Below are 22,559 nucleotides of genomic sequence, written 5' to 3' on the forward strand. Positions count from 1 at the left end.
AAGAAATGGTAATTATGTGACCTAATGGAGGTGTTAGCTAAGTCTATGTTGGTGATCATTTTGCAATATATAAGTGTATCAAATCAACAAGTTATAGACCTTTAATTTACATAATGTTGATTATATCTCTATAAAACTGGAGAAAACCCCCACTTTAAGTGGTTATGTTGAAGATTAAATGAGATAATATATGAGAATATGCTTCATAAAATATAAAGTGATACAGACATAAGAATGTCTTAATATCATAATGGCTCTCAAGTTCCCATGACACTTCCACGTTCTCTTTAAAAAAAAAGTATTTTGGACTATTTTTCATGGAAACAAAATACCTATTAATAAACATTAGAAATACTGGTGAAGAAAGCTAACTTTATATAGTTTCAAAAAAGAGTAATGAATGATTAACTGGCTGCCACAGAGGCCAGCATTTGAAAATTCTAGTTGTGGGTCTGAGTGAAATACACAAACCCCGTTTTTTCCAATTTCATTGACTTTGAGGAAGGATGTTGGGTATAGGTTATTAGAAGCCTAAAGGTAAATGCGTTCCTTTGCTGAGGAAGGAAAACTTCTTAAGAAGGCTTTTTTTTTTTCTCTAAAATAATAGGAAATATAGAAAGCATTATAGGAGAAGGAACATTGAAGGATCCCTAGTCAAATGAATTAATAGAAAGTAAGCAAATTTTCTATAAATATAGGGAAATAAAAGAAATGCGCAAAAATCATTTTTAGTGCAAAAACTATACTAGACATGTCATATTTGTTATTTTTTTTATTTTCACAGTTCTAGTCTTTATTTTATTGGAAACAAATTATTTTCTTACTGATAGATGAAATCAGCAAAGAACTCTGACATCTAGCAAACAGCATATACACTTTTAAGTTGGCTGAAATTGGTTAGTATGGCACAAATTGAGCTCTAATTTGGTGTTATTAACTATGGGACCTAGGTTCGGAATCAGAGCCTCTTTCTGAACAAAAATATTCTAAAATCTTATATCTTAGCTCACCTAAGAATTCACAAGAGAAAAGAAAGAAGGAAAGGAAGAAAGAAAGAAAGAAAGAAAGAAAGAAAGAAAGAAAGAAAAGAAAGAGAAAGAGAAAGGAGGGAGGGAGGGAGGGAGGGAGGGAGGAAGGAAGGAAGGAAGGAAGGAAGGAAGGAAGGAAGAATTAAAGAAAGAACAGGCCTCAGCAATGGCACAAAGCCATATGGTTTGTTAGTGAGTGTCACAGGTCCAAAAAAATGCATTCCTTCTCAACTGATGGCACCTTTAGGCCTTCATGAGCCAGGAAATCAGGACCAGACACAAGTGGGTATACATTACTACTTTGGGAATATTTTGGAATAACAGCATTGTGGATCTCTCCATCATTCCCTCTACTGTTGTAATTCACTAATGTAATTGAACAGGTAATACTGGATTTCTCAGCTACATCAAGTCTTCCTGAATAGAATGTGACTCCAGTCCTCATATAGAGTTACACTATGAATATGCAACTTAGAAAAACGTCCAGTTACATAAATACGACAAAGTAGAATTTTAATGGAAGCTCCTTAGCCTGATGTGTATACAAATGGTTGGATTTAGCCCAGGCACAATGGCTACAAAGCATATAACAGTAACAGATATCAGGTTTCATCTCAGGGTCCTAAGAACTTATTGCTGACTTGAGCACTAAGTGGTGGTGGGCTTAAAGCTTCCTCTTATTTGTACCTGGTGAATACAGATATGTGTGTTATTCATTTAGAACTATTTCTGGCATAGTGACACCACACTCTAGATGTTTATGAAATGAATAATTGAATGTTTGAATGAATAAATGGATATTTGAATGAATGAAATGAACAAAGCAGAAGTACTTCTAATTAGTACTTACTTCTGTTTTTGAGACTGAGCAAATGTCTCATTGATACTATTTTAAAAAGAGAGAAAGAATGCTGTAGGATAAAAAAAGTAAAAAGGAAACTAAAATGATTGTGTTTCCTGTGAATGATGACACTTCTGAAGAGCATACTAGAGGGGTTTAATGAGGTAAAACAGTTGAGATGGGAGCCATAATGCTAAATAATGACATGGAAATTTCTGATAACTTTCAGGAATATCTCCCTATTTTTCAAAGTCTAAGCTACCTTCCAACTATACTAGTCATTGAATGAACAAAGTGATTATATAATATTGAATATCTTGTCTTAGTAGAACAGTTTGGTTACAGATCTATGAATTAAATTTAAGTCTTGAGTTCTCACTTTAATATACAAGTTAAAAAAAATAAAATTACTGACCATTTAGATTCTAGTTGAAGTAGTGATTTGGTTATTGTACAGAATTCACTTGCCATATCAGTCTACTTAATTAAAAATACCTTTAACTTACTGTTTATGTTATCTTAAAGAGTCTAAATGATTGAACTTCAAGGTAGTCAATGTATTTGTATTTGAACAAATAAAAAATGATTTGAATTTTTTTTTTAAATCAGCAGTTTCTTAACATAACCATAATATCCGTTAGCTATTTTAAACATGCACACACACACACACACACACACACACACACACACACACACACACACATATCCTGGCTGGAGATCATTTGGGCAGCAGCTTAGGAGAGGAGAAAATTATTTATGTTTTGCAAACTATTTATTTTGATACTTCCTGGAGAAAACAGCAACAGCACAAATCCTCAACTGACTTACAAAGCACAGATGGGATTTTCTGAGAATTCTAGGTTCATATATAAAACAAATCCTTTTCTTTCATTCATTAGTATCACCAAAGATTTTCAATACAGACAAATGCACTAATTGTTTTCAAAGGGAACATATGTTTTAAATGCAATGAATGCTTTTTAGGATGCTGCTAACTGTTATGAATATAGGCATATTGCAGAGATATTACCAGGTTGAGTCCACACCACTGCCATAAAATGAGTATTGCAATAAGGTGAGCCACATGATTTTTTGGTTTCTCAGTGTGTATGAAAGTTATATTTATACTATACTTTAGTCTATTAAATGTGGAATAGTATTATATCTAAAAAAATGTACATACCTTAATTTAAAAATGCTTTATTGCTGAAAAATGCTAACCATCATCTGAGCTTTCAACTGATTGTAATCTTTTTGCTGGTGGAGGGTTTTGCCTCAGTCATGATGGCTGCTGACTGATCAGGGTGGTGGTTGCTGAAGGCTGGGGTGGTTGTGGCAATTTCTTAAAATAAGACAACAATGATATTTGCTGCATCAGTTGACTCTTCCTTTCTCCAGCAATTTCTCTATAGCATGTGATGTTGTTTGCTAGCATTGTACCCACAGTAGGATATCTTTCAAAATTGGAGTAAATCCTCTCAAACCCTGCCACTACTGTATCATCTAAGTTATATAATATTCCAAATCCTTTGTTGTCATTTCAACAATCTTCATAAGCATCTTCAACAGGAGTAGATTCTATCTCATAAAGGCACTTTCTTTGCTGGTCTAGAAGTAACACCTCATCCATTGAAGTTTTATAATTGAAGCAATTTACTCACAGACTCAGGTTTCACTTCTAGTTCTCTTAATATTTCTACCACATCCGCAGCTACTTTTTCCACTGAAGTCTTGAACCCATTAGAGTCATCCATGAGGGTTGAAATCAGTTTCTTCCAAATTCCTGTGAATGTTGATATTTTGACCTCTTCCCATGAATTACAAATGTTCTTACTGACACCTAGAATGGGGAGTCCTTTCCAGAATTTTTTCAATTTGCTTTGCCCAGATCCACCAGAATAATCCCTATCTATGGCAGCTATCACCTTACAAAATTTATTTCTTCAAAAAGAAGAAAGTCAAAATTATTCCTTAATCCATGGGCTACAGACTGGATGTTGTGTTAGCAAGCATGAAAACAACATTAATTCATTGTACATCTCCATCAGAGCTCTTAAATGACCAGGTACATTGTTGATAAGCAGCAATATTTTACAAGGAATCTTTTTTTCTGAGTGGTAAGTCTCAACAGTGGAATTAAAAGATTCTGTAAACCATGTTTCAAACAGATGTGCTTTATATGGGCTTTAGTGTTCTATGTATAGAGCACAGGCAGAGTAGATTTAGCATAATTCTTAAGGTCCCTAGTATTTTCACAATGGTCAAAGAGCTGTGTTAAGCCCTATCAAGAGAATCAGCCTTTCCTTTGAGACTGTCATTGTCTGAAGCCAAGCGCAGACTTTTCTTCTTTACCTATGGAAGTCCTAGAGAGCATCTTCTTTGAATAGAAGACTATTCTGTTTGCATTGCAAATCTGTTGTTTAGTGAAGCCACCTTCAGTAATTATCTTAGATCATCTGGATAACTTGCTGCAGCATCTACATCAGCACTCACTGCTTCGCCTTGAACTTTTATGTTACAGAGATGGCTTCTTTCCTTAAACCTCATGAACCTACTTCTGCTAGCCTCAGACTTTTCTTCTGCAGCTTCCTCATCTCTCTGCTTTCATAGAATTGAAGAGAGTCGGGTCTTTGCTCTGGATTAGGGTTTAGTTTGAGGGAATGTTGTGGCTGGATTCATCTTGTATCCAGACCACTAAAACTTTCTCCATATCAGCAATTAGGCTGTTTTACTTTCACTTTCACTTATGTGTTCACTTCACTAACACTTTCAATCTCCTTCAAGAACTTTGCATTCCCAACTTGGGTAACTATTTGGTGCAAGAGGCCTAGCTTTCAGCCTATCTTCCTCACTAAACTTAATCATTTCTAGCTTTTGATTTAAAGTAAAAGACATAAGACTCTTCCTTTCACTTGATCACTTACAGCCCATGTCAGATTTATTAATTGGCCTAATTTCAATATTGTTGTATCTCAAGAAATAGGGAAGCCAAAGAAAATGAAAAGATGGGAGACTGGCTGGTTGTTTAAACAGTCAAAACAGATACAATATTTATTGAATTAGTTGAGAGTCTTATATGGGCATGGTTTGTGGCACCCCAAAGTAATTACAGTGGTAACATCAAAGATCATAATAACAAATATAACAATAATGAAAAAGTTTGAAATATTGAGAGAATTACCAAAATATGACAGAGAAACACAAAGTGGGCAAATGTTGTTGGAAAAAAATGGTATACATAAACTTGCTCAATGCAGGTTTGCCACAAACCTTCAGTTTGCAATGCATGTGAAGGGCAATAAAGCCAAGTGCAATAAAACAAGGTATATCTGTATCTTAAGAGGGAATAACATTTTCATGTCATACAATTGTTGGTTAGTTCAATAACTATTAGATTTGAAAGCTATATTGGACAATTGATTGTTTTGAATATTAAGAAATTAAAGCCAAAAATTTTATACAGATAAATGGTACCTACATTGGGATGAGGGCCTATTTTCTGATACTTGGCCCACGCAAATACTAAGCTGCTAAAATCATTCCTGATTATTCAGTTGAGTGTTGTGACAATGTATTAGTTACTGTCTTCATGAAACAAAAAGAAGTGAATTATGAATGTCTTTTGGAGTAGGAAAATGGATAAAAAGGGAATTCAATAGGACAAAGATCATAAAAGCCACATTTATTAGCTCTTTTTTACTTGGTAAAGAGATAAGAAGTCTCCAAGAATGGTATCGTAATGGGAAATTGCTGCAGATCTTGATAAGAGTGAAGCCCCATGGACCCAAGGAGAGAAACTTAAGTCGTCTTCAGATTCACAGCAGTGATGTCAGAAAACACAAAAGACCTAATTCTGAACATGAATTTTAGGGGCAATGAACTAATAAAGCAATTTGTATTTGGCTGAGAGCAATAGACAGTATTATTCTTTCCTACTTATAAAAAAATAGAGTTTGAAACTCTGTATCTGAACATTTTCTGGATTTCAGAATCCAAAAATAATTGTAGATACATCATACGGGTCTTAAAGACTACGATTTTCAGATCCACTCTATTTACACTTCAAATTTCAGATTCTTCAATACAAAATAATTTTGTGGATCTTTAAAAAATAACTTTATATCCTGAAACATATACAAACTACATGAAAATAGAAAACTGGTAAGTGCAATGGTATCACTTCACCACTTGTATACCACTCATATGGAGGCAAAAGGAGCTAAAGCTACTTTTCTTCCTTCACATTAGAATACTACTTAATATATACACCTTTCAAAAGTTGAAAAGAAAATATTTGTGTCTAGATAAAAGTGTATAGATACTTATCTTGAATAGCTGCCTTAATAGTTACTCCATGCTCTGTATGAAACTCTAAATGACTGCATGCATTTTATTTGATGTGAATAGTATGCATGTGTGTGTATCTATAATATAAGAATATGTATGTATGTGGGGCACGGAGAAGACAGAGTGATCAATTTACCAGATGTTTTTTAGAACCTGAGTAAAATGGCTAAAGTAAAGTACATAATGGATTTGGAAAAGTTGAGATTCTAACCTTGAAAAGAGCAAGTTTGATGGGGGAACTTGAACCACATTGGAGTAAGATGAAGAGTAAAGTTAGGAATAGAATATGGTAAGATGCGGGACATGCCCCAGAGAGATGTATTTGGAAAACACTGTGGTTGCTATTTTCTCACAAAGAGAAATTAAGAAACCTTCTATGTCGATATTTTGATTTTATTCCTAGTAGGGCTATTTTTCTCAGAATGCTACTGAAATTAGAAACTCTTCAGCATTTAGAAATATTTTGATATCCTATAGGAAAACATAAAGGTGTTTCTCCTTCATTGCAAATTTATAATCTATTTTATGAAACTTACTTATATTTTTTCTTGGAGATTTCATATATATCCACTTAATAATATAGCATTGTATATCTTCTAACATTTATAGAGGTGAGTACAATGAGGTAGGTTTTAAAATCAACAATTTGTCTATAGCTTAAAAATAAATTGGTTCATTGAGTTGATCTCTGTGACAACTACTTGGCTTTAAGCTTTGTCAGCATTGTGCCAGCTATTGGGTTAATGATAACTATCTAATGTAATGGATTAGTTAATGGGATTCTTATTCACCCTTATCTGACTTATGGATATATGCCTTTGCTATTTGGAATTACAATTAAGCATCTGATATAATTAACCTTTGACATACAAAATAAACACAATAAAATGTAGTATGTGCCAATATATATATTTTTTCAATGACTTGGTAGGCATGTTATCATCATTTATTTTATGAAATACATTTCATTTGGCACCAAGTCACAAAGCATGGAGAGAAAAGAAAAGCATTTCAGCATACATATTAATGCACTTAGCAACAAAGAAAATGTATGCAAATCAACTATATATTGCCACATTTTCTATGAGGCACCTGTCTTCAGTAATTTAAGCCCATCAGGGATACCCTAAATATAATACTTTCATCTGATGTCTCTGGCTTGTGACAGTTAAAATACATGACAGAGATATATATTGTATGTTCAAGTATTTTTGACAAACCTGTTAAAAAAGAAAAATTATTTCCTACTACATTCACAGTTACTGTTGAACATTAGATACCCTATGAAAATATGACCTAATTTATGGATACAGGATAATTTTTCTATAATATGATCTATATGGTGTTGATAAATCTTCATATTACAGATCTTAGTGGGTTAAATATGTATGACTAGACATGTAAGTTTAGGATAAGTGTTAATCTGAGTGATATGATAAAAACTCTTATAAAATTATAATATGCAAAGGAGCTTTGATCCTAAAAGTTAGTAAACTATTAATTAAAAGGCTAAATTATGGGTGCCTGGGTGGCTCAGTCCCTTAAGCATCTGCCCTCGGCCAGGTCATGATCCCAGGGTCCTTGGATCCAGTCCTGCACTGGGCTCCCTGCTCAGCATGGAACCTGCTTCTCCCTCTCCCTCTCCACTCATACGCGCTCACTGGCTCTCAAATGAGTAAATACAATCTTTTTTAAAAAGGCTAAGTTGTTATTTTTTTCATCTTTGAAGTCTTTCTCCATGTACTATTTGGAAGAAAAATGTAATGGATTCATCAGAGTCAAATGCTTATTGTTTCTATTACTTACACAGACCATATTCCTGCACATCTTTTCCAGTCTTTCAGGGCTCGATCTTGTCTGCTCTAGCACTTGGGGCCTTCAGTACCATGTTTTGAATCTCATATATTCCTCAGGTCCTCTTTGCCTTGAAAGAAAGGTAATAAAGGAAGGTGGGAGGGCGGGAGGAAGGAGGTCTGCTTCTCTGTATTTGATTTAATCACTCTCTTGAGGCATTCCGTAGTTGTACCCAACAGGCACTGTCATCCTATACCAGCTTCAAACATCCAGTGTGGTCAGCCTAGCTACATATAACCTCCCCACTAAATAGATAAATACGAGAGAAAATAGATAAAAAGCTAAAAGGAGATATTATTATATTTTTAGTAAGAAAGGGGAAAAGAAGAAGAGTCAGATAAGAGAAAATCTACCCTATCTACCCTATGAGAAGATAACATATTTAATAGGGGAAAGAAAAACTGTCAAGCCGTAGCTGGACAGTTGTTCAAAGGTCGCACTTCAGTCTCCTCGTATCATTATAAACAGGAAGAAGTATCCAGTATTCTTCAGGACACAATATTGTGTTTGGACACAATCCCACTCATTTACCAATGTCTAGTGACTATCTGGACACTTATGTAAATGTTATCTGTGTGGACCACATCAGTCTGGGAATAAAAACGAGGCTGTATTATTTGTAATAAGCTTTTCTCTAGTAGTTATCCGTTTGCTGTAGAAACTCCAGATAAATTTAAAATATGTTCCAATTTTTCCGGTGATCCCCTCAGGGGATATTTTTCATTTGCTCATATATGTCTTCTTAGCTGTATTACCTTCCATTAATTCTACTGATATTACACTTAACTTCTCTTTAGTGATGCTTCATTTTGGTACTATCTGTTGATTAGTGTATTAGGCTTATTCATCGGCACAGGGTTGTGGATTCTGTTACTCCAAGGGCTACTTTCCCATCCTAAACACCGTCAAGGAGTAAGCACTGTCCTTCTGAAGGCCTCACTGTGCCAATGCCAATCTGTGTTTCAGAATCCTTCTTTACAGAAAAGTCTGTGTAATTTCAGAAAGTGTTATTATCTTTTCCATTTTTTGTTGCTTTCCATTAGGAAAGTACCAAACCATACTCCTTTGTATCCTGGTGTCTTCAGTATCTTCAGACAGAGTAAAATTATTAAACATGCTAAGGGAAGTCTAACTTAATGATGACAGACATGACCTTGCATTTTTCCTCTGGAACTATATAGACTTTTAAGAAGGAAGGTCAGAGAAGCTTGAAGTAGGTTTAGAGCCTGTATCCTGGTCTTCTGTCCAGTGTATGATGTTGAAAACAACTGAGTAAAAGATATATATATATAATTTGACTGTGATAGTTACAGATGATGGGTTTTTTGGTAATTTTTAAAATAAAGTGAAAGAGAAATCTTTCTCCTATCTGAAGATGTGATAATTAGAAGGAAAACATAAATACATGAAGTGTGCCTAAGTTTAACAACTGAATAATACCAACAGAAATAATCTAAGAAATTAAATTTTGAATTTACTAAAGGCAAATGGATCAATGCATTTAATTCCTTTAACCCTTGTATTACTTAGAAACAATTTTTCAGCTAAGATAAGCTATACTAATTTCACTTAGAAAAAGGGAAAAGCATAATGATGTTCATCTTTTTAAGAACACCTTTAAAAAAATTCATTTCATTATACTATGGCTTCTCTTTGTGTATAAAGGATCTTAAAGTTTAGCAAACAACAGAATTACCTGACAGGCTTGTTAAACCACTAAGTCCTGAGTCCCTCCCCCACAATTTCTGATTCGTTAGGTCTGGTGTGGTACTTGAGGATTTGTATGTCTAACAAGTTCCTAGGTGCTAGTGATGTTACCAGTTCAGGAACAATGCATTTCCAACCTATGTAACATCACAAGCAGCATTCAAAGGAAAGTTTTAAAGGGTGAGTGTCCTGAAAAATCTCTTTTGCACACACAGTTCAGGATTTCCTAGAAATCATTCCAAAAATATACAGCAAAAGATTTATATCCAATATAACTTAGTGAACGCTTCCCCTTGAAATACTATGTGGAGGTCTATAAAAAGTAATTACTAACTTTATAGAAAAAGATTTCAGGAATGAACTTGTCAAAGAAAGCTGAGGTCCATCTGAAAGATACAGTGATCAATGTTACTATTATTACCACAGGGAAACCAGCACATTTGTCCTTGTTGCTCTGGTAAATTGGAGATAGGGAGATGATAAAGATTTAAAGTCTGTATTTCACTATTTTATGAAGAAAAAATATATTACTAATGAGGCATTCGCACTGACAAATTTATATAAAATAATATACAGATAGAGATATCTTTATATAAACCAAATTATAAAAAGTTTTACTTATTTCTCAGTTCAAAAACAATAACAACACAACTGTGATAAAATACATAAAGTTAGGGGCGCCTGGGTGGCTCAGCCATTAAGCGTCTGCCTTCGGCTCAGGTCATGATCCCAGGGTCCTGGGATTGAGCCCCACATTGGGCTCCCTGATCAGCAGGAAGCCTGCTTCTCCCTCTCACACTCCCCTTGCTTGTGTTCCCTCTCTCGCTGTGTCTCTCTATCAAATAAATAAGTAAAATCTTAAAAAAAAAACCATGAATTTACATATATGAATTTCATTGCATTTTTCTCTTAATATACCTAATAAATCCCCCTTAAGGTTGCAGCCTCCTTTACTTACTTCCTGAGGATATTTTTTTCTGGAATAGAAGACTATAAAAATAATATTAAAAACAGTTTACCATACCTAACAATCATATGAGTAATAGAAGGAAATTCTTAACACGTCAAAGGATTATGCAACGTGTGCTAATATACAATTTGTTGTAATCCTGTATTTATTTGAATGATTTATAATAAAGTTAAAATTAGATTTTAAATATGTTGTATTGTTCAAACTTTCATGATTAGTTGCTTTTGTTCATTTTCTACTTTGTCTGCCAAATAATTAAAGATAAAATTACAGAGAGTCAACAAAGCAAAACTCCAAATCAAGATCTTTAAAAACTAATCTCTCTTTATGTGACATTAATATGAATGATACAAATAATCTTGCATATATACAAAATTCCCTGAAAGCAGAATATTTTATTATTTTCATTTTTATGTTTGCTAGTAGTTATGTGCTATAGCATCCAACAATTTTTAAGAAATTGTCAAAAGTCTTGACTTTATCTAGCACTTCAATTATCTTCCCAATGCTCTTGAATCTTTACTGTAAAGCTAGGTGAAATAATTTTCTATACTTTTCTCCACTTCCTTGTCTTTTTCATTCCTTCATTTACAGTAATCAGCCTTTCATCTCTACTTCTCCATTGAAACTGTTTTACCAAGTTCAAAACAACTCAACTAAGCCAAATTCAATGGCTAATTCTAAGCCACAGTTTACTGGCTTTTAGTTCTATTTGGCTATTCCTTGTTTCTTTCATCTTATAATATTTACTTGGCATGTGGACACCATTATACCCCTGTTTCCATATGCCTTCCCCTTTGCTGGTCCCTTTCCTTCCCTACCTATAAATGTAGACGCTCTAGAGCTTGACTTTGATGCTTATTCTGCAGACCTAACCATTTCCCTGAACTCAAAACTCATTTATCAAACTGTCTACTAGCCTTGTGACTTTAATATGCATCGATATGAAAAATGGATTTTGTCCAAAATGGAACTTTAGATTTCTCCTTTCAAACTCTAAAATGTAGATTCTCTGAGAACACGATCTTGTTAAATATCATCTATAAAGGACTGACAATAGAATCCACAATATGATATTCAAAGAATAAACACTAAAGCAAATTCAAAAAATTAAAAATAAAAAACAGGAACATGACAATTTAAATGCAGTAATGGGTGGGATTTGAAATAGTATGAGATCTCAGTGGTAACATATGCAAAACCAGGATTCAGAAGAAGAAAATGATTGATATAGTCTCAGAGACTTTTTCCAAAGTTAAGATATACTTGACTGTTTCAGGAATTCCTTATCTAGAAACTTATAGAGCATTTAGGGGGAAAAAAAGCTAAAGAATTTATATATATATATAGTTATATATGTGTGTATACAAATACATATATACATATTTCTGTGTGTAAATTCCACCATATTATTTCACCCAACCATTTTTTAAAGTTTATAAGGTCTTTGTGGTAGAAAACTTTCAGATATTAAGAATAACTATGGACAGTAGGGATCCCATTACGAGTATAATTATGTATCCACTTTGGGCATACCAGGAAAGCAGCATCTCTTGCCAACCTTTGCAAAGACTTATTTCTGTCTTTTTACACTACTATGTAGCAATGATCAGATGAGTGACATTAACACAACCTCACAATAAGCATTCATGTGGGCTCTTTCTAACTCATATAGCAGATCTCTGCATTTAAGAGCCTGCCATTGCTATCTCTTACATAAGTTGCATCTTCTAGACTAAGTCATAGTAGAAAAAAATGGAAAGCACACAAACACATACCTACACAAGCACACAATATTATGAAACTATATCTAAACAATAAGTAAGATGCAGTTTAATCTAGACTCGATATTGGATCTCTCCCAATTTCAATTCATCAGCGATTTAATCAGACCAGGGGTGTTTTACTGTGAATATTCAGGAGAGTGTTTTAATTTGCTGAGCTATTAAATGAGATGGATGAATGCAGCATAATTCTTTTTTAAAAAGATAAAAGAATTTCCTTCTATCTTAACTCACCTATATTACAAACAAGAAATCATTACTCAATTTGAAACATACTGCTTTTTAATAGCATTTTATGCTATTACCCCTTGTTACATTTATGGAAAAAAATAATGATATCAAGTCCTGGGCTTGTGGATAAGAGGCAACAGCCATTCCTAACTTCAATTCAGGAAGAAGCAGCTGCATCCACTCCCTTTAGAATATACAGGGCACCCTGGCATCCATGGTAGCAGCTGTGCATTGTTATCCTGACTATTGCATTTTTTATGCTATTACATGGAACTTAGGATACTAATTTCAGGATATAGAATATTTAGCTCTTGCAGGTTTGAGGACATTAGCCCTCAAGCCAATAGAAATGTATTCTTCAAGTTTGAATATTTCTTTATGCATCAGCATCTCTGGTAAATAATTTCTTGCTATCTATTTTCCAACCACTGTGTGCATTTGATAGACTAAGTGAGGCTACAGATTATTGCAGTGACACACTGCACATCTTTGTCATGTTCTTGGCAGTTTTCCATTCAAAAATTATCAAGCATATTTTGAGTTTATTCTCCCAAACCATTTCAGCTTTGTAATTTTTGTCATCCTCAGCAAATTAATCCCACACATGCCATTGTCTGTCGTGTGAGCCATGCAGAAATTGTGAATTATGTCACCTCTATAAATGGGAATCTTGGAAGAAGGATTAAATGCTAAGGGTGATCAGTCAGAGAAAGTGGCAACTCGTCTGGTTCAATGATTAAAGTCTGGACCTGAAAATAAGAATTACTAGATTCTATTTGTGGCTTTGCTATCAATTTGCTGTATGACTTAGTAAGACTTTTCACCAGGAATTTGTTTTCAGATATGGGCTAAAGCAAAAAATTACAGACCTTCAAAACCTAAGGGAAGAAATAATTTTATTTCTTAGAAATATTAGCCTGTTTATTAAGGGGACCTTTTAGAGAGCTTAACCAAATCTCAACAAAATAAATGTTACATGTCAGTTCACCTGATAATCAAAATATTAGCTGAAGAAATTTTACTCAGTATGTTGAATTCTCTTATACAGATAGTTCAAGTAGGCATTCTGTCAGTTTCCGATTAGATATTATTGTATAAAGTAAGACTCTCTAAGAACTTTCGTAAATCATTCACAAAATCAAATGGTATCTGGAAACCAAGAGAGGACTCAAGAAAAAAAAAGTGATAATTTCAGTATTACATTGATTTTTCCACTAATTCTCTACTTTTATGTCTGGGTTTAGACCACAACACCACTTCATCCTTCTTGCTAGCATTTCACTGGCAAGTATGACCCAACTGAAGGTAACCTTGCCTCCAATCTGATATAGCAGATTCTTCCCAGATGCTTTGCTTATGATTGTTATTTTTTGCTTTGCTCGTTTTTAAATCTTTTCTCAAAAGTTTAAATGTTTGACATGGGGAGGGTATGTGTTGTGGTGAGTGCTGGATATTGTGTAAGACTGATGAATCACAGACCTGTACCCCTGAAATAAATAATACATTATATGTTAATTTAAAAATTAATAAATAAAATAGTTCATATGCATTTTCTATCAAGCTACAGAAACCATATGTCTAATGAATCACAGTAGGCCACACAAATTTATACAAAATAGAGTCTGAAACTATGTCTCCTTTACTCAATCCCATATGCATTTTCTACATTTTTCTCTATAAGACACAGGTATGTGTATAAACATAAACTTTATTATTTACAAAAATGGGATTGTAAAATAAATTTTGGGCAATTTTTCTTTTTTAATAATGAAAGCTAACTTTATTAGGGTGTATTATTCTAGGTTCTCCAGAGAAACAGAATCAATAGGGTGTCTGTGCATGTAGGTGGGGAGAGAGAGAGAGAGAGAGAGAGGGAGAGAGAGAAGACAAGGAACTTATTTTAAGAATTGGGCCACAAAAATGAAGGCTGGCAAGTCCAAAATTTACAAGGTTGGCCAGCAGGCTAAAGACCCAGAGAAGGGTCTTTGAGTTCAAAGGCAGTCTGCTTGCAGAATCTCCTCTTTTTGAAGGGACCTCAGTCTTCCTTCTTTTAAGGCCTTCAACGATTAGATGAGGCTCACTCACATTATGGATGATAATATAGTAATCTGCTTTACTCAAATTATACTGATTTAAATTTTGATATTATCTTTAAAAATACCTTCAGAAAAACATCTAGAATACTATTTGGTGAAATGTCTGGATAATATGGCCTAGACAAATAGAGACACAAAATTAACGATCACTAGTGGTCTACTATAGTACAGTTTGTGCTAACCACTTTACTCAAGCTATTTCACTTAATAATCAAACCCTATAACTTAGGAATTATTATCCCCATTTCATTGACTAAGAAGGAAACTGAGGAACAGGAAAATTTAATACTTTGCCCAATGACTGAGCCAACATATGTCAGATCTGTATGTAATCTGTGGCTCTGTGGCTCCTGAACACATGATTTTAATTACAATGCTCTACTGCTTCCCAGAATATTAGTCTAAATATCCCTGCATAACAAGACATGAAGAGCCCACTTACTCTGCTTAACGGGACTTTTCCAAACTTGGTTCTAGATGGAGGTATGCAATGCAGACAGTGCCACATTAGGCATGTCACTGTCTCTTATGCCTTTGTTTCTTTTTCTCTAGAATGAGAAAATCAATATCTACCGAAGGCAATGCATGCTGAATGCTTAACCAAACCCTAATATAGAGTAAGCACACTAACAATTTTGTTATTATTATTTAGAAAATATTCAGAGATTCTCTTTTAGTGTTTTTTTTTAATGTTGTTATCAACTGCTTGGCATGACAAATATCCTGAATTAACCATTTCTATATATTTGTTAATATTTCTAATTCTACAGAATATGTTCACAGACAAGGGTAATTCACCTTGAAATGTTCAATTCATAAATTATTAGCATATTCACAAGATTGTACAATCATCATCACTGTCTAATTCTAGAATATTTTTATCACCTTAAAAAGAAACCCTATATCCGTTAGTAATCATTCTCAATTCTTCCCCACAGTACTTGACAACCACTAACCTATTTTCTGTCTGTATTGATTTAGATTTGCCCTTACAAGACATTTTATAAAAATGAAATCATAAATATGTGGCCTTTGTGTCTGGCTTCTTTTACTTGGTGTAAAGTTTCAAGGTTCATCCCTGGTGTAGCATATATCAGCATTTCCTTCTTTTTTACAGCTGAATAATATTCCACTGTCTAGATGCAGTACTTTCATTTTTCTCTCCATCACCTAACAGGCATTTGAGTTGTTTGCACAGTTACTATGCATAGTACTCTTATGAACATTTTTGTACAAGATTTTGTGTGAACATGTTTTAAATTCTCTTAAGTTTGTACAAAGAAATGAAATTACCATATTGTTTTCCCATTATAAAAAAGATCATGCTCCCTTGGGGCTCCTGGGTGGCTCAGTTGGTTAAGCATCTACCTTCAGCAGATCATGATCCCAGGGTTCCGGGATCAAGCCATCCACATCAGGTTCCCTGCACAGCAGAGAGCCTGCTTCTCCCTCTCCCTCTGTCACTCCCCCACTTGTGCTCTCTCTCTCTGTCAAATAAATAAATAAAATCTTTAAAAAAAAAAAAATCGTGCTTCCATCAACAATATGCAAGAATACTTGTTTTTGTTTTGTTTTATGACATCATCGTCATCACAAAGGAGCAATTCAATATTTTTCCAAACTTTTTCCTCTTGGATAATAGCTATGAATGGGAAGCTCTGAAATAATCAGTTTAAATATAGCAATTTAATTTCAAGAGCATTTAAACTTTGCAATGAACATAATGATCTTAGTTATCGCATGCTTTATAGTTTAAGCTGGAATGTGGTATTTTCTGCTGAAGTGATTGAAATCATTACTGATTTACAGTTCTGTTTCAATTGTCAAAAAAAAAAAGATGCATAAACCATTTACATGTTCCCATGTTTTATTTGGGTGTTTATTTTTAATTAAAAATAGAAAGCCATAAAGAATCTGATTTTGTCATTGCTAGTTCTAAAGACAACGTCAATGTCCATCTATTTCATTGTACCTAGTGCTTCCTGTGGGATAAAGAGTAATTGTCCAGTTCTCTGGATGCAGTACCTATGGATGATAGCCCCACTTAATTTGGGGGTGAAAGTACTGACTCAGAAATCAGTCAACAGTCTCCTCTCAGGCTCCTGACTCCCTGCTGGCCTTCTGTAGATGAACATAGGTAGATGTAGGCATGGTAGATGAACCTTAGGCAGGGGTGGCCTGCTGAGGGTCTGTTCAGTTCTGGTTGCCCTTTGCCCATATTTTTCCATTTGCGGTTGGGACTGATGGAGACAGGTAAGGCTAATCCCTATTTGTCTACATTCAAGGAAGAAAGATTTGAATGTCATGATGGTCTGAAGTCCCTGTTTCATTCTCTCAAATTCATTTCAGCAGGGAATTCTACAAAATATAGAATGAGTGTTGCGTAAAACCCTATCTCTTATAGACTCCCTAGTAAATCTACTTTGACCACTAAACCATGAATATTAGGAAAGAAATAAAGTAAAAAAAGGGAATTTTTAATTACTCATGCTTCTGCTTTCTTTTACTTTGCTAAATAATCACATCAATATTAAGCTACATAAATTATAATGTAGTTTTCGTGTTCAATATTATTTTACTTAGGCAATATCCAAAAAATTAGCAATACAAAATCTGCCCAAAAAATTAACATTGCTAATTAAAAATGTGTATCTAAGGAAACTAGAGGTTTGGGCAAAAGTCTAATAGAAATCTGTGCCAACAGCTTTAATTGACATTTTGGCTGTAGCTTTTTCAAAAATTAAACATGAAGTAGCTCATCCCAGGGCAAAGTTTTAATTCCAGTTTAATAAAGAAGGTAATGAATTGCATATTATTAGATATGTTTAAGTAGGGAATTGCTATTTACTGTTTCCTGTGTTAAGGAATTATTCCAAGAAGGAAATCTTGAGGGGTGGCTGGCTGGCTCAGTTGGTAGAGCATGCCTCTATTGATCTCAGGTTGACGAGTTCGAGCCCCATGTTAGGGTAGAATTTACTTAAAAAAGAAGAAGAAGAAGAAGAAGAAGAAGAAGAAGAAGAAGAAGAAGAAGAAGAAGAAGAAGAAGAAGAAAGTCTTGAGAAAGTTTTTAGCTGCTTGTCTTGAGAAAGTTTTTAGCTGCTTAGCTTGCCATTCTACCTTCTCCTCAGAGACTTGATTTGCAATCAACAGTTATGTAAATTTTTTATCAGATTAGACTTTCAGAACTAAATTTTCTATAATATATGCAACCGTTACCTCAGTAAAACTGACAAAATGTCAGAGAGAGGGACAAGGTACAGTAATTAGCAAAATGGTAGGGATCTGAAGGAAATTTAAATTGAGAAATCTTTTTTTTTTTTTTTTTGAGGTTGTAATATTCTAGAGGATAAGCAGAAAAGAAAATTCCTATGGGCCACTTGATGACTCTAATTAGAATGGAGAGAATACTGTATGCAATTTACATATCACCTAATTTAAAGTTCCTGATAACTTAAAATTTGTGTTTTATTATATAATAATGATAATTTTAGCTCTACTTTTTGTTAAAATGAAATCTAATACCATTTCAAGGTCGTTTGATGTGGGTATGGTATTCATATGGAGTCTCTAATCTTTTTTTAGATAAATCTTTATAAGTTTAGAAATGCAAACTTCATTTCATCATATATACTCTAGTAAGGTGATGACATACTGCCACTGATGTTATGATTTTCTTATTGTGCTAGATCTCTAATATGCTATATTTACTAACTCAGAAGCAAAGCTAGCAGAACCTGGAATGTATATATTCTGATATAAAATTTTTATCAATTTTAAAGTTCTGTAAATAAGGGTGCCTTGTATATAAGTATTGTAGTCATGCCTACATTTTAAATATAAAATGTGTGAACAGAATAGTGACTGCATGTACTATTTAAGTAAACCCTTTTCGCATATTAAGGATTTTTTTTTCATATTTGAGAGAATATTGTCTCGATCAAGTTCATATGCACCACAAAGTGCAGTTTCTTAAAAATAGACATTTCTTAATTTTTCTTCCCTTTTGGAAAATTTGAAACGTTTTAGATTTAGTTTTTAATGATTTCTGTCATTTACAGTCTCCTCCTACCTATCCAATGACAGTATGTTGCCAACATTTTCCAAAACACCAGACTGCAATTTACACTGCTTTATTTCGTAAGTTTCTCAAACTTTTAACTCCAAAATCAAAATGTACTCTTCATTACCTTCAATTGGGGAAGATTTTAAGTAAACCTTTCTCACCAAAGTTACAGTGAAGTTGATATCCTGTATTTCCAGGTGGTATTTTTAACAAGTGATTTAACAAAAAGGAATTAGTTACAATGCCATAATGTCCATCATCTGCAGATTTGTAGAAAAGAAGAAAGATATTTTGGACAGTAAAACCTCTCCTCAAGTTACTTCCTATAATTGTGCACAATAATATTTAATAATAACTTACTTTAATTAGGCACTTAGTACAGTCTTTATTCTTTGTAAGCATTTACATATATTATTTCAAATACTCTTCACAACAATCCTATGAAATAGGTGTTATTATTAGTTCCAACTTACTGATGAGAAAATAGAACACTGAACAGCCATACTGATAGAATATCAGGTATAAAGAGGCTATAGTTTCTGGCATGTTCTGGACCAAATAGCTATAACTTTTCTCCTTTCCCATTTGTCTTTACCACATTGTTGTGTCATGATGTTCCACTTGAGAAAATGTGAATTTGTCCTAATTATCTCACATGGCTAAAAAGTTTTCACTCTAAGTAATATTCAGTATGGTCTAGATCACATTTCACCAGGTTTAGAATAGATTCTTTATATTCTTGGTCCATATCAACAAACCAAGGTAGTTAAAATCTCCCAACACGCTGGAGTTACTGTAACATAGAGCACATTGGTCTAACAGCATAAAAATTAAATATGTTTCAAAGAGTACAGATAAGCAGTGCTCTCAAAATTTTGACTTTTTGCATCTTTAACTACTTTCCCAAATTATGTATCATGAAATAAGAAACTCTTTCACATGCTTTACTATTACAGAATTTTTACAGTCTGACTTTGCTCTCAAAATAGCAATCCAATTGATCTGTTGCCATAACCCCAATCATTCTGATCACTTTATTTATAATTTCTTCTCAAGGTACTTCTGGACCATTGGTGAACGAATATTTTACACACTTAATTTACATAACCTGGTTTGTTTTTACAGACAAGATGAAAATACATTTTTATGGAATGATAGTCATTCCTTTTTTGTTATTGTATTTAGACAAAAAGACACAATTTTCTAAAAGGTCATTGATAATATAGATAGCATCCATCATAAACTTATTTTTGCACTCAAGTTATTCATATGCACAGCTCAAAGTTTAAGGAGTTTACCACCGCATAGATACAGATACATAGAAAAACAACACATACAACAACAGATAACTCAGATATCCTTAATAAAAATTGGTAGGACAGAACAAATCAGAATGTGAGAAAGGTAAGATAATTTGTTCTAACAGAAGATAGTGCTGACCCCACATTAAGTCCAACCCTTACACAAAGACATAAAACTTTTTCATCTTGACCATCCATTCACTAATTAATTTTAAAATATTCATTGTGTTTCCATGATGCGCTACTATAAATTACCTTCAGTTATTGACCCTCTGTTCACCTGCCTATGTGGCAATATGGTTATTGCTAATATCTGTGAAATGAAAGTAACAGGCTGAGATCTTCATTACTAAGCATATTTGTCAATTTTGAGTTTTTGTTTTCCATTTTATAATATGTACAAATTAATTCACCAACTTTTACACACGTTAAAACAATAGTCTACAATGTTAATTTGGTTAGGGAAAACAGTTTCTAGTATAAGTCTCGGTTCTATAGTAGGTTTTCTTGTAAGTCAATAATCTTTGATGAATAAATAGTGTGTGTAACAAACTGTACAAATTGTCACAAGATTATGAGACATGAACCCTAGAAGCATAAACACATTGAGGACATAAGGCATGCAAACAATTGTAAAATAATAATTGGCAGTATATAACCCAGTGTGAAAGTGAGAGAGAAGTTGGGAATGGGGTCAAGAATGTTACACCTCCTGCAGTATGTGACGAAATCCCTCAAAATGAAGAAATACCCAAACTAACATGCAAAAAGTGCAATTTAGAAACACCAGTGTGGGAGGGTTTAGTATTAGTGGTGAATCATTATGGATAGATCAGTGACAGTTAGGGAATCAATTTTTGTTGTGTTTTGATTTCATAATATTTTCCTTATATTAAGTCTGAAGTAATATTCAGAACCATTTGAAATGCAGGACACTTGCGAAGTCTTTTGAATGCAGAAGACCATGCAGCCAAGTTAGAAAAAGAACATAACTGTAATAATTTTCCACCTCCTTGAGTGTATCATAAAACAAACTGCATCATCTCCAGAAGTCCTTCCAAACAAGACTTGTTCCAAGGGATGTTGCTGGGTCTTATGAAAAAGAAAATTCAAAGACCAACTAAATTTCTGATGCTCTGTATTTCATAAAAATGAATGCCTTTAACATATTAATGTTCTTTTTAATTCTCAAAATAGGATTATATGAATAATTACATAGCATTTCTCAATATTCTGGAAAGAATTTTCTGCAAAATATAGTTTCAGAAGTGGGCTGTTGAGGGTGCTTCTACCGAATGTATGAAAGTCACATCTTCAAACCATTGGTTAGAAAATCAAGCTTGATATGATTTTCCTTTTAATTTTTGCTCTATAACCTTTGCCGGTGAAGAGTGTATTTAATTATCTATATGCAATTAAGCACTTAACGCATTAATTAATTAGTTGGCATTTGTAACACTCAAAGATGAAAATCACTGTTTAAGAATTATCATTATTAATATGAACAGATGCAAAGGATGAAAGCATCATTTATGCATGCATATGGCACACCCATCAACTCTTAGCTTATTCAAAGTCATAATTGCTCTTTGAGCCAACATAAGCACCAATTTCCAAATATTAATCCAATGCATCCTCAGATATATTCTGTCAAGTCATATTCAGTAATATTTATTCCCAATTATAAAAAAGGTGGGCATATTTAAATGATGTGAGTAAATTATGACACCATTTTCAAAAAATACCTGTTTATTGTCCTCTAATACTGAGCAAAATTAGAACTACAAAATTAACTATCAAACAATAAGTAATATTAAGTAAAAGAAGTAGGAATGTAAGTTCAGTCATTCTGTTCTACAACATCTAATAGAACACAATATACTGTAATGCAAAGACAACACTTAATTTAACCCTTGTAATGTTTGAATCTGGGTATTCACTATCATTTTTATGATGCCTTTATCCACCTAATTTTTTTAAGTTAAAAGATGTTTATTTAATAGAAGGAAAAATTATTTGAAAGCTTATTTTCATTTCTTTAGCATGTTGATTTAATAAAATAAGGATATTTTTGTACTACACTCATGTAAAGCCAAAACTCATGGATGGCAATAAAACTCACATATAAGCTTTTGACTAAGGCTTTCATTTTAACCTGAGATAACGCATTGAAACTTACAATTTGATAAGTGATGTACCCACGCAATATCATAGCAAGTAATAAAGAAATAATATAGAGTTTACAGAGCCATTTATATCAACTTCTTAAATGACAGAAGCCTGTTATCTTAGCTCTGCAGGCTATCAATTCAAACATGTAATACTAAGATGTGTTTT

The 22,559-nt window shown here is 33.4% G+C and overlaps 1 pseudogene; it reads right to left on the reverse strand.

Annotated features, from left to right (window-relative positions):
* Nucleotides 1-3,100: 3,100 nt before the first annotated feature.
* Nucleotides 3,101-4,800, reverse strand: LOC125281818 (tigger transposable element-derived protein 1-like; annotated as a pseudogene).
* Between the last annotated feature and the right edge of the window lie 17,759 nt (nucleotides 4,801-22,559).

This window comes from Ursus arctos, unplaced genomic scaffold (assembly GCF_023065955.2).
Source record: "Ursus arctos isolate Adak ecotype North America unplaced genomic scaffold, UrsArc2.0 scaffold_10, whole genome shotgun sequence".
NCBI classification, from domain to species: Eukaryota; Metazoa; Chordata; class Mammalia; order Carnivora; family Ursidae; genus Ursus; species Ursus arctos.